A 12,150-nucleotide genomic window follows, 5' to 3' on the forward strand; every position below is an offset into this window, starting at 1 on the left:
CAGGCATCCTAGGCAGAGACTGAAAGCACACTAGCGCTTGCTGCAAGGATGAAGGGGGCACTCAATGCTTCCTACACTGGTGGCACCTGTTGCAATCTGTTTGTAGAAACTGGGTCTTGGGGAAAGAGCCTTTTGAGACAAACGAGAACATACTGCTGCATGCTAATTCTAACCTCTGAAGTTCATTTGTAGGTATTGCATCAGCACTTCAGCAGCCTAGAAGTATGGTCCCAAGGGATAGTCTATCATCATTGGGAACCCACATTATTCTTGTATTTGCCACTTAAGAACAGGGTACAGAGATTTCTGTGGGCAACACTCCCAGCAGTGCCTCCAAAGTCTTAAAAGATTCAAGACTACACAGAGTCCCTGGCAAGGCAGCGACAGCCCGGGTACCAGCTATGTATGTGTGTGCACGTGTGGGTGTGTGGCCTCAATGCTAACATCTCCTAAAAGGGAGCCTCCCCTGCCAGGGCTAGAATGAGAGAGCCAATCTAAGATTAGAGGTAGGGGCTATCTATTCGCAGCTAGCTCCTCGCCGAGGCTGTGCTCTGGCTTGCTGCGGGCGCACAGGGATTTCACTGCTTTCTGGCTCAGAAGTAACCAGAACTCTAACCGCCATACCTCCCTCTTCTGCTGTCCTGTTATTTAGCTGCTGTGAATGAACTCTACTGGGGTCTGGCTTCACTTAGTGAGGCAATAATGGGGAGGTGGGGGAAACAGAGAGACACAGGAATGTGACATCTTCTCCTCTGGGCGGCTGCTGCAGCTATCCCTGGCTCTTAAAAGAGAGTTAATCCAAATGTATTCTCGAGATGGTGCCTTTGGAAACAAAAGGTGACAGGGGCCAGCACAGGGATGTTGAGGTGATGGCAGCCAGAACACCATTTCTGACATCAACAAAACATTTAAAACAACACAGAGAAAAAAGTTCAGAAAAAGGCACAAACAGGATAATGTTACTCCTTTGTTCAAATTAACACTCAAATTCTAAGCAACAGAAGTTCGTGATTTTACATACAATTTTTTTTCCTGTTCTTTACATACTAGAATGTTTGTGTTAGCTGGACACTGTTAAATTCATAACAAAAAATAAAGAAAAATGCATTACTCTAACCAAGTGGGTGGTGGTATTACTCCAGGTCAGTGAGTTCTTAATCTGGGGTTTGCCAAATTGGAGGGAAAACAAATTTACATCTTGATTTCAATGTAATTGGTTTCCTTTATAATCCTCAGTGTTTAATTAACATAGACATTATTCTGAGAAGCGGTCCATAGGTTTCACCAGACTGCTATAGGGTAAAGTTAATTTGAACAAAGCTGGGCCAAGCTGGGAATCTCCTGCAAAAACTGACAATGCCAGCAGCATTGTGGAGGAGGGAGAATGATACACCACCACCACCAAAGGTCCAAGTGTTTTACTTCTGTATCAGACAGGGTCCAGTACTACAGAGTTGTGCCCCTCACTCATCACACAGCTGGACTCCACTCAGTAAAGGCCAGAAGAGGCAGAAGGCTCCTGTGATGTAATGACATATGCTGACTGTCTTCCCTTAGCATGTGACTCAGTCCCTCCTTATCCTCCCCAAGAAAGGGTTCTGATCTCATTCTAGCAGTCAACAAGGCTCCCTCCCAGCTACTCCTCCACCTTGAGAACTCTTCTAATGGTGACTGACTGGCAGGTACTAAACAGGTTAGCTGGGGAAGGTTCTCTGGTTAGCAGTCACCTTATGCAAAGCCTGATCCAACCTCAGAGGTGTTTCTATACATATAAATTGGCAAACACTGCAGGCAAAACAAAAGAAGCCAGAAAGTTGAAAGTAGAGTTCTCATGCTAGGGAGTTAAACATGTGCACTGGCCAGAAATCAATCCCTTTCTCTGGGGACTTCTGGTGGGACAATGAAATTCCAGCTCCGAAAAAGAGAGAAATGCCTGCTCAACAGTGGGCTCAGTCCAGTAGCTTTACATGCAGCACAAGATACTCAGTTACTCGACCTGAGGAGAGATGCCAGAGATGCCAGGGCAGAATACATACAACACTTCTGCCTGGAAAGGATTTTTCCAGAGAGAGTGTGTTCACTGTCTTTAGGGTAGTCCTGGCAGGCCGTCAAAGGCAGGGGACTTTGGGACACAAAGATCTCCCACCTTGGGCACCAGGCACATGGGAATGAATAGCAAGCCCTAGGACATCGGCAGAATTTATTAAGGGCTCACAGCTGTGCTAGGAACTGGTAGACAGGGAGGAAATACAAAGCAAGTAGAAGACACAGTGTCCCTGTGCTTCAGGAGTTTATAATCTAGTTGCAGAGTGAACATGGAAACCCTTACGTAATAATACATGGAAATATATCACAAGATTATGTGACATAGACTAACACCACCAGTCTTTCCACTCTCCAATTCATTCTTCACAGAGCCATCAAATTAATCTTCTGAATACACAGGACTGACCATCATCACTCCCCTTCTCAAAAACTTTCACTAGCTTTTATTGTTTGTATAGGAAGAAATGCCCCAACCGGGCATTTAAAGCCCTTGCTGATCTAATTCAAATGTACACATTTAACCCTATTTTATATTCTTCTTCTTCATGTATTCTATGCTCCAGCCCAAGGAAACTACCAGGCTGCCCCTTGTGCTTGTCCTTTAGACAAAGATCTCCTTGCTTTCATGCCCAGAAAAGACTCCATCCATGTCTTGCTGTTGAAATTTAAGATTCTGCTCAAGCCACCTTCTAAACAAAATCTGCCCAGATACCTACCCTTCTCAGGGTCCTGGCCTACCCCTCTTCCCTCTACCTCCTGAGAAACACCAACTTCTGCCACAGACTCCCCAGGACACAGCAGCCAGCAGCCCTCCTTCCTCCATGCCAGGAGTTCTCTTGTAGGTAGGTAGAGGGCTCACTTTAAGTAGGATGGCATAAACAGAATGTCCTGATTAGACAGTGGGTGTGAACACAAATAGGCGATTTCCAGAAAGGGCCCCTTTAGGAGCTCGTCCTTCCACTTTACCGTCCTTCCACTTTACCAACCACTCGAGCTAGATGCAGGTGGTTATGATATATTCCCATGACTTTGAAAATTTCTTTGTGGAAGTTGAAAAAATCAGGACAAAGGCTGGGTTGTAAGTGTAGCATCAAATTTGGGCAGGTGGACTGGTGGAACCCTGGACAGATTTAATTTGTAGGCTTCAGGATGATTTGGGTAAGGGGCCATTCACTAAAAAGTTGACCTGAATTTGCAGGTTTGTACCTCCTGTGACCCTTCAGCCTAGCAAAGAGGGTTTGAAAGCTGGCTAAGGGGTTTTTAGTTTAGCAAGGTAGCTTGTGGCCCATAGAGAACAGATGTGAGAAGAGTGGTAGGTGGGAAACATCCTGGGTGGTGACCACAGCTGACAAAAGATGGGCGTATTCTTCAGGGAAGAGCATATAGCATAGTCTTATGCAAATTCTCTAGTGGGAAGGAGTACATGCCCAATTATAAATGGCTTAACCAGGGAACTACAGCACAAAGATGTCAGTCAGTCAATAAGCATTTAAGTACCTACTAAGTGCCAGACACTGTACTAAGTGCTGGAGATAAAAAAAGAGGCAACAGACAGTCCCTTGCTTTCAACGGAGCTTACAGTCTCTTGGGGGAGACAAGCAAACAAATATATACAAACAAGCTCTACAGGATAAATAGGAAATAACAGAGTGAAGGCACTAGAATTAAGTAGTGTTGGGAAAGGCTTCCTGCAGAAGTTGGGAATTTAGTTGGGATGTGGTTTATCTGCTGGTCTGCAGGTGGGGGACTCCAAAATATCTCCTGCCAGCATGGAGAAGCAAGACTTCATATATGCACGAATATGTCCCCAAAAAGCTTTTCTCCACACATGCAGGCGTAACTTCTTGCATTGGGGCTCATATTTAGCCCCAATCCTACTGTTGCTATTCACAGATTAACTGTACAAGGACCAGTTGGGATCAAGTGGCAGTTTTCAGAGCAGACCATGGAGACTGGAGACACTTGTTCCCTAAGAGGTCTGAATTCAACATCCAGTGACTGCTCTCAGTCTTTTTAGATTTCAGATGAGTTTCCCCATGAAGGTTCCCTGTCAAATGGGATTAATATCTATACTCCCTGCTTCACACAACTGTCGTAAGAATCAAATGAGCTAACAGATAGAAGGTACTTTGGAAACCATAAAAGACCACGTCAGCCACAATCCCATGGGAGCCTTACGCAGGTGCTGTGCTCTCTGCAGTGAAAACCACGTATCTTTCCAACCTTTCTGATCTTATTACACATCATCTTACCCTTCACACACTGTATATGGTCGAATCAAACTGGCCTTAATATTTTTTTCACATACAACATTGCATCTCTTACCTGAATGTCTAGGATTCACATCCTATCCACTTCTTACAATTCTTAGCTTGTTTCAAAGCTCAGTTCAAGGGAGGGCCACCAGGACTCTACCTGAGCCCTTTCCCTCATCTCCTCAGCTGTCAGTGAACTCTCTTCCAAAATTACCCTGTATATACTTTTTATATATTTATACATGTACATATCTTTCCCAACAGAAAGCAACTGTTCTTCACAAAAACCCTTCACCATTGTTTCTCTTCTCCAGTATGGTCTTTTATGATCCTAAAGCAGCCAGAACTGAATATAAGATTCTAGATGTGAACTAACCAGTGAAGAATACTGTGGGACTATTACTATTACCACTCAATCTGGTCACTACATTTCTATTAATTCAGAGTCAGCTGCTGTAGTTTTTAGTAGCAGCTATATAACACTGTTGGCTTGAACTGAATTTATCATCAACTAAAAACCCCCAGGTCTTTTTCTCTCATATATATATATATATATATATATATATGTATATATATATATATATATATATATATATATATATAATATATATATATATATGTATATATACACACACACACATATATATTTACATACACAAACACACACACAAATATATAAAATATATATATATATATGGCTAAGTACATCCTACACATGGCCAACTGATTTTTTTTAAACCTAAGTCCTAGAATTTACACTTATCCCTGCTACATTTCATCTCGCTTGTTGCAGTCATTATTTTACGTTTGTTGAAATTTTAGAGACTTGATTCTAAATCCAGTTTATTACTGATCCTCCTCACATTTGTTATCTGTGAACTGGATAACCACACTGCTGTTATCTTCAGCCTTGTCTTCAGTGTTGCCAACTCTGACACTGCCCTCAGAACAGTAAGGGTTAAAAACCAGGGTCAAGCAAGGCAAAGAGCTCCCACCATCAGAAGGACAAAAGCAAGAACACAAACACATTCTGTATGAAGACCATCTCATGGGTTACTTTCTCTATTGCTTTGTTTGTCTCTCTTTACTTAGCTTTCTCTCTTAAATGCCATTACCAGGAGAAAATGCTTGAAAGCTTGCTTCTGGAGAACAGTTGAGAAAATGCATCTTCCTCTCTTTATTACAGAAACGAGTGACTATGGTATGGGGTATCACACGTATTGTTATGTTAGACATAATGGATGTGTTGGCTAGTTTTGTTGAATTGTTTTGTTACAAGGGATAACTTGCTGGGTAAGGAGCGGGGAGGGAGCAAGAATACATTTAGAAATGAATGTGACCTTTAAAGAAGGCATCGGTAAAAATAAAGTACAATGAGAGAGAGAGAGAGAGAGAGAGAGAGAGAGAGAGAGAGAGCGAGTGCGCTTGAGCGTGTGTGCACCTGAGCCTTGAAAACACCTCAGCTACCATGTGCGGAACACAGAATGCAGATGACCTGCTAACCAACACATAACTCAAAAGCTTGCAAATTGGACAGACCCAGGCTAGACTTGAAGGCTGGAAGACTTGGATTTAAATTTGGCCCCTGAAACTTACTAAATACCTAACCCTAGGGGAGTTTCTAAATCTCACTGAGCCCAAGTTGCTCATCTGTAAAATGGGATACTACCACCTGTCAGAGGGTTGTCATAATGCTCAAATGAGAAACAATGTTAAGTACACCGCAAATTCTGAAGTGCTATGTGAATGGCAACTTTTATTAAGGGATTCTGATTAAACCCAAGGAAAAAATCCCCAAAATGGTCACAAAGCACAAACATTTAAGTGCTGAAATTCTCTAGGAGGCCAATGCTATTTCAAGAGAAGATCCTCACAGGCTAGCCTCCAACTCAAGAGTACAATTTTTTTGGGGGGGGGGCCAAGGCAATTGGGGTTAAGTGACTTGCCTAGAATGTTATGTGTCTGACTGGGGATTTGACCTCAGGTCCTCCTGACTCCAGCCAGTGCTCTGTCCACTGTGCCACCTAGCTGCCTTCTCAGAGTACAATTTTTCAGCACCTACATCAAGGGAAGCCACTCTGAGATCAGATTAATAATCAACGGGCCTTGTAAAGTGGCCCCTTCAGAATTAGATTTCTTTGCTTAGGATAGTTTTTCTGGCATAAGTTTGATGCCCCCTTAGCTTGCTTCAGTCAGGGTTAGATATTAATATTCAAGGATTATAACATAACCCAGGTATGTGTTGACATTTTTATTTTTCCAAAGTAAAGTGTTCACTTGAAAAAGCACAAAAGATTTGTAACCCTAACTTGCCAAGAAATTACACATCTGCATCATTTGATAAATAACATTTTGCTCAGTCTAGGTAAGCACTACACTCCTTTCTTTAAGTAGAGATCTCTTACTACTTGATAAGCTTGAGATAAGCCCAACCTCCCTGAAACCTATCATAGCTATGTAATGGGGTGAATACCTGCAGCAGAAACAAAGGAAGTGACTCACAAGTGGGAAGTGGACAGGACAGTCAAAAATAGAACCCAGAAGTCCTGCCTGTTTCCTCCAGTGAGTACTGGATATCTTCCTTGCTTTTTAGCAATAGCACAAAATGCTCTGCAGAATGATCTTCTGACACAAATATTCATTCAATTTTTGAGCTCATGTGTGGAAGGACCTTAGTCTAACTACCTCAAAGAGAAAGTGGCTATAAATTAGCATAGTAAAGTATTTAAAAAATGAAATCAATAAGGTGATTTTTAAAATCTGTGTAGAGAGAGGTCCACTTAAAGTTCTTCTTTGCATCATCTTTAAGCTGAGAGACTGCTTCTGGAAACTAAAAGGTCTGAGGATGAGGATACTTTAAGCAATGTGATTATGTCACTCCTGCAAGCCTCAGTGTCTATGGCCAATGGGGAACAATACAAAGACAGTGAAATAGAGGATAAGGAAAATCTCTCCAAAGAGCTGTTTCTGGGAACAATCATTAAATGGGGCAGAAAACTAGGTCTCTATATGTTAGACTGAGCTGTCTGTTCTGTTCTTTAGCAAATGGCTTTACCGGTAGCTGTTTAGGGTTTTACCAAACTACTCATCAAGAACCATTCCCCAGTGGAGCCAAGGTGGCAGAGTAGAGAAAGCACTTACTTTAGCTCTCCTAACATTTCCCTCCAAACAACTTTACAATAACACCTCGAGTCAAATTCTGGAGTAGCAGAGCCAACAAAAGGTCAGAGTGAGACATTCTTCCAGCCCAAGACAACCTAGAAGGTTGGAGAGATCTGACACAGGGGTAGAGGCTAGTCCAGAGCTCATGTATAAGATACACAAGTGGTGGGGTCCAGGTGGTGGTGACAGAAACAGCAGCAGCTTCAGGATTTCTCAAGCCAGAGATGGGAAGGAGACTGGGAACTTATCAGAAAGATTACAGGGGACCCCTATGCTAGCTCTAGTCAAAGGTCCAGACCTAAATGACAAATCCATTGCCCATAACCCACTTGGGGGTCACAGTTCAAGGGTGGAGAAGGGAACTTTTTTGGCCAAGGAGTGGGAGCCTTAAGGGATAGTAACACTTTCAATCCTAAGGGAGCAGGGGCCCTGAGGCACAGTATCAATTGCAATGTCAAAGGATCCTTACCCTTCCTGGGCAAGGACCAGAGTACTGAATAGAAGAGCAGTGACCACACCACTTCAGAAGCATTTTGAAAACTTCCAAACCCCCAGAATAAGCTCCAAAAACAGCCATGTGGAAAAAGATTGTTCTGAAGCTTGAGACAGTGCCCCTCTCCCATCCACGTGCCGGCAACACAGCCAACTTTAACATAAAGTTCAAAATCAAGAAATATGGTGGAAAAAATAAGCAAACAACAACAACAAAAGAACCTGACCACAAAAAGCTACTACAGCAACAGGGAAGAACAAGACACAAATTCAGAAGACAATGAAGTCAAAACAGTCACAAGCTGAGCCTCAAAGAAATAAATGTGAATAGATACAAGGCCAACAAGAATTCCTCGAAGAGCTAAAAATGATTTTCAAAATCAAATAAGAGTAAGGACGGAAAAATCAGGGAAAGAAATGAGAGCAAAGGAAGAAAACTATGAAAAGACAATTAGCAACTTGGTATAAGAGAGGCTGAGGAAAATAACACCTTAACAAACAGAATTGGCAAACTTCACTCATAAAAATAACTTCTGCAAAATTAGAATTGGGCAAATGGAAGCTAATGAATCTGTAAGACATCAAGAAACAATAAAACAAAGTTTAAAAAATGAAAAAAAGTAGAAGAAAATGTGAAATATCTCATTGGAAAAAACTGACCTAGAAGATAGATCCAGGACAGATAATTTTTTTTTGTTTTATTTTTTTCAGCAAGACAACTGGGGTTAAATGACTTGCTCAGGCCAGGGTCACATAGCTAGTAAGTGTTAAGTGTCTGGTCTCCGACTCCATTTGAACTCAGGTCCTCCTGACTCCAGGGCCAGTGCTCTATCCACTGTGCTACCTCGCTGCCTGAGGACAGATAATTTAAGAATTATTGGACTACCTAAGGCCATGATCAAAGAGCCTAGACATCATATATCAAGAAATTATGAAGGAAAACTACCCCAATATCCTAGAAGCAGGAGACAACATAGAAACTGAATCTAATAATCACCACCTGAAAGAGATCCCCAAATGAAAATCCCAGATTATAGCCAGATTCCAGAACTTTTTTTATTAAAAGAGAAAATACTCTGAATGAAAAAAATTTTTTGAGGCAACTGGGGTTAAGTGATTTGCCCAGGGTCATACAGTTAGTGTGTATCATGTGTCTGAGGCCAGATTTGAACTCAGATCCTGCTGACTCCAATGCTACAGCTCTATCCACTATAGCTCTATCCACCTAGCTTCCCCCGCCCCCTTTTTAGGGCAGTTGGGGTTAAGTGACTTGCCTAGGGTCACACAGCTAGATAAGTGTGAAGTGTTTGGTGTGAGGCTGGATTTGAACTCAGGTCCTCCCGACTTCAGGGCTGGTGCTCTATCCACTGTGCCACCTAGCTGCCCTGAGAAAATACTTTGAACAGCCACAAAGAAACTCTTGAAATACTGTGGAGCCACAGTCAGAATCACACAAGATTTAGCAGCTATCACTTTATATGACTGGAGGGCCCGGAATATGATATCCTAGAAGGCAAAAGAACTCGGATTACAACCAAGAGTAACCTACCTAGCAAAACTAAATATAATCCTTCAAGGGAAAAAATGGCTCTTTAAAAATAGAGGACTTTCAAGCATTCCTGATGAAAAGACCAGGGATGAATAGAAAATCTGACTTTCAAATATAAGACTCAAGAGAAACAAAAAGGTAATGATGGAAGGAGAAAGCATAAAGAGCTCAATAAGGTTTGCCTTTCTATATGGGAAGATGAGACATATAATTTCTAAGAATTTAATCATTTTAAAAGCAATTAGAAAGGATTCTATATAGAAGGAGGGCATGGAGTAACCTGACTATATTGGGATGACATAAAGAAAAATGGATATGTAAGAAAGAAGGATGCCCTGGAAAAAGGAGAAAAGGTGAAGAAGAATGGGGAAAATTACCTCACCTAAATGAGAAGGAAGTACTTTTTACAGTGGAGGGGAAGATGGGGGTAACTGGGCAATACTTGAACCTCATATCTAAAGTGATTCAAAGAGAGAAATACACATACTCTTTCTCTCTCTTTCACTTGATAATAAAACATTATCTTACCCAATGGGGAAGTAGGAAGGGAAAGGGACAAGAGAAAGAAGTGCCTGAAAAGAGAATGAGAAGGATAAATAGAAGAAAATAGGATGGAGGAAAACGCACAATTAGTAATCATAACTGAATGTGAATGAGATGAACCCACCCATTAAATGGAAGCAGATGTCAGAGTAGATTAAAAAAACAGAATGTGACAATATGTTGTTTACAAAAAACACATTTGAAACAGAGAGACACACACAGAGTTAAAATGAGGCTGGAATAGAATTTATTATGCTTCAGCTGATGTACAAAAGGCAGGAGTAGCAATCATGATCTCAGACAATGCAAAAGCAAAACCAAACCTAATTAAAAGGGCTAAGTAGGAAAACTATATCTTGCTTAAAGGAAACATAGACAATGAAGTAATATCAATACTAAACATATATGCACCAAATGGCACAGCATCCAAATGTTTAAAGGCAAAGTTTAAATGAATTACAGGAGGAAATAGTAAAACTACAAGAGTGGAACACCTCAACTTTCCCTTCTCAGCGCTAGATAAATCTAACCATAAAATAAATAAGAAAGAAGTCAAGAAGATGAACAGAATCTTAGAAAAGTTAGATATGATATACTGCCAGAGAAAACTGAATTGGAATAGAAAGGAGAATACACCTTTTTCTCAGCTGTACATGGCACCTAAACAAAAACAGATCATGTATTAGGACATAAAAACCTCACAACCAAATGCAAAAAAGCAGAAATATTACATTTACCCTTTCAGACCATAATGCAATAAAAATTACATTTAATAAAGGGCACAGATTAAAAGTTAGTTGGAAACTAAATAACCTAATCTTAAAGAATGAGTGGGTCAAAGAATAAATTATAGAAACAGTCAATAAGAAAACCAAATTACTAGTATCAAAAATGAAAAGGGGGAACGCACCACCAATGAAGAGAAAATTAAAGCAATTCAGTTATTAGGAGTTATTTTGCCCAACTACATGCCAGTAAAACAATCTAAATGAAATGGATGAATATTTACAAAAACATAAACTGCCCAGATTAATAGAAGAGGAAATAGAATACTTAAATAATGCCATCTTAGAAAAAGAAATAGAACAAGACATCAATGAGCTTCCTAAGAAAAATTCCCAGGATCAGATGGATTTACAAGTGAATTTTACCAAATATTTAGGGAACAATTAGTCTCAATATTATAAACTATTTGAAAAAATAGGTAAAGGAGTCTCATCAAATTCCTTTTATGATACAAATATGGTTTTGATAACTAAACCAGGTAGAGCAAAAACAGAGAAAGAAAACTATAGTGCAATTTCCTTAGTGAATATCAATGCAAAAATTTTAAATAAAATAGTAGATATGGAGGTTACAATATATCACAAAGATCATATACTATGACCAAGTGAGATTTATATGAGAATGTAAGGCTGATTCAGTATTAAGAATACTATTAGCATAATTGACCATATCAATAACAAAAACAACAAAAATTTTATGATTATATCAATAGATGCAGAAAAAGCCTCTGACAAAATACAATACCCATTCCTATTAAAAACACTAGAAAGCATGGGAATCAATGGAGCCTTTCTTAAAGTGATTAGTATCAGTCTAAAACCAAGAGCAAGTGTTATCTATAGTGGGGATAAACATTAAACTTTCACAATAAGATCAGAGGGGAAGCACAAGGATGCCATTATTAGCACAATTATTTAATATTGTACTAGATTGCTTATTGCTTATTGCTACAGCAATAAGACAAAAAGAAATTGAAGGAATAAAAACAGGCAACAAGGAAACAATCTGCACTGTTTGCAGATGATATGTTGGTACACTTAGAGAACCCTAGAGAATCAACTGAAAAACTAGCTGAAACAATGAACAACTTTAGCAAAATTTCAGGATACAAAAAACCCCACATAAATCATCAGCATTTTTATATATGACTAACAAAACCCAGAACAAAGAGCTAGATAGAAAAATTCCATTTAAAGTAGTTGCAGACAATATAAAATACTTGGGACTCTACTTGCCAAGAGAAACTCAGGGACTATATGAAGACAATTACAATAATACCCTTTTCACACAAATTAAGACAGATCTAAACGACTGGAG

Source organism: Phascolarctos cinereus, unplaced genomic scaffold (genome assembly GCF_003287225.1).
Source record: "Phascolarctos cinereus isolate Bilbo 61053 unplaced genomic scaffold, phaCin_HiC Scaffold_726;HRSCAF=1367, whole genome shotgun sequence".
In the NCBI taxonomy this organism is placed as follows: Eukaryota; Metazoa; Chordata; class Mammalia; order Diprotodontia; family Phascolarctidae; genus Phascolarctos; species Phascolarctos cinereus.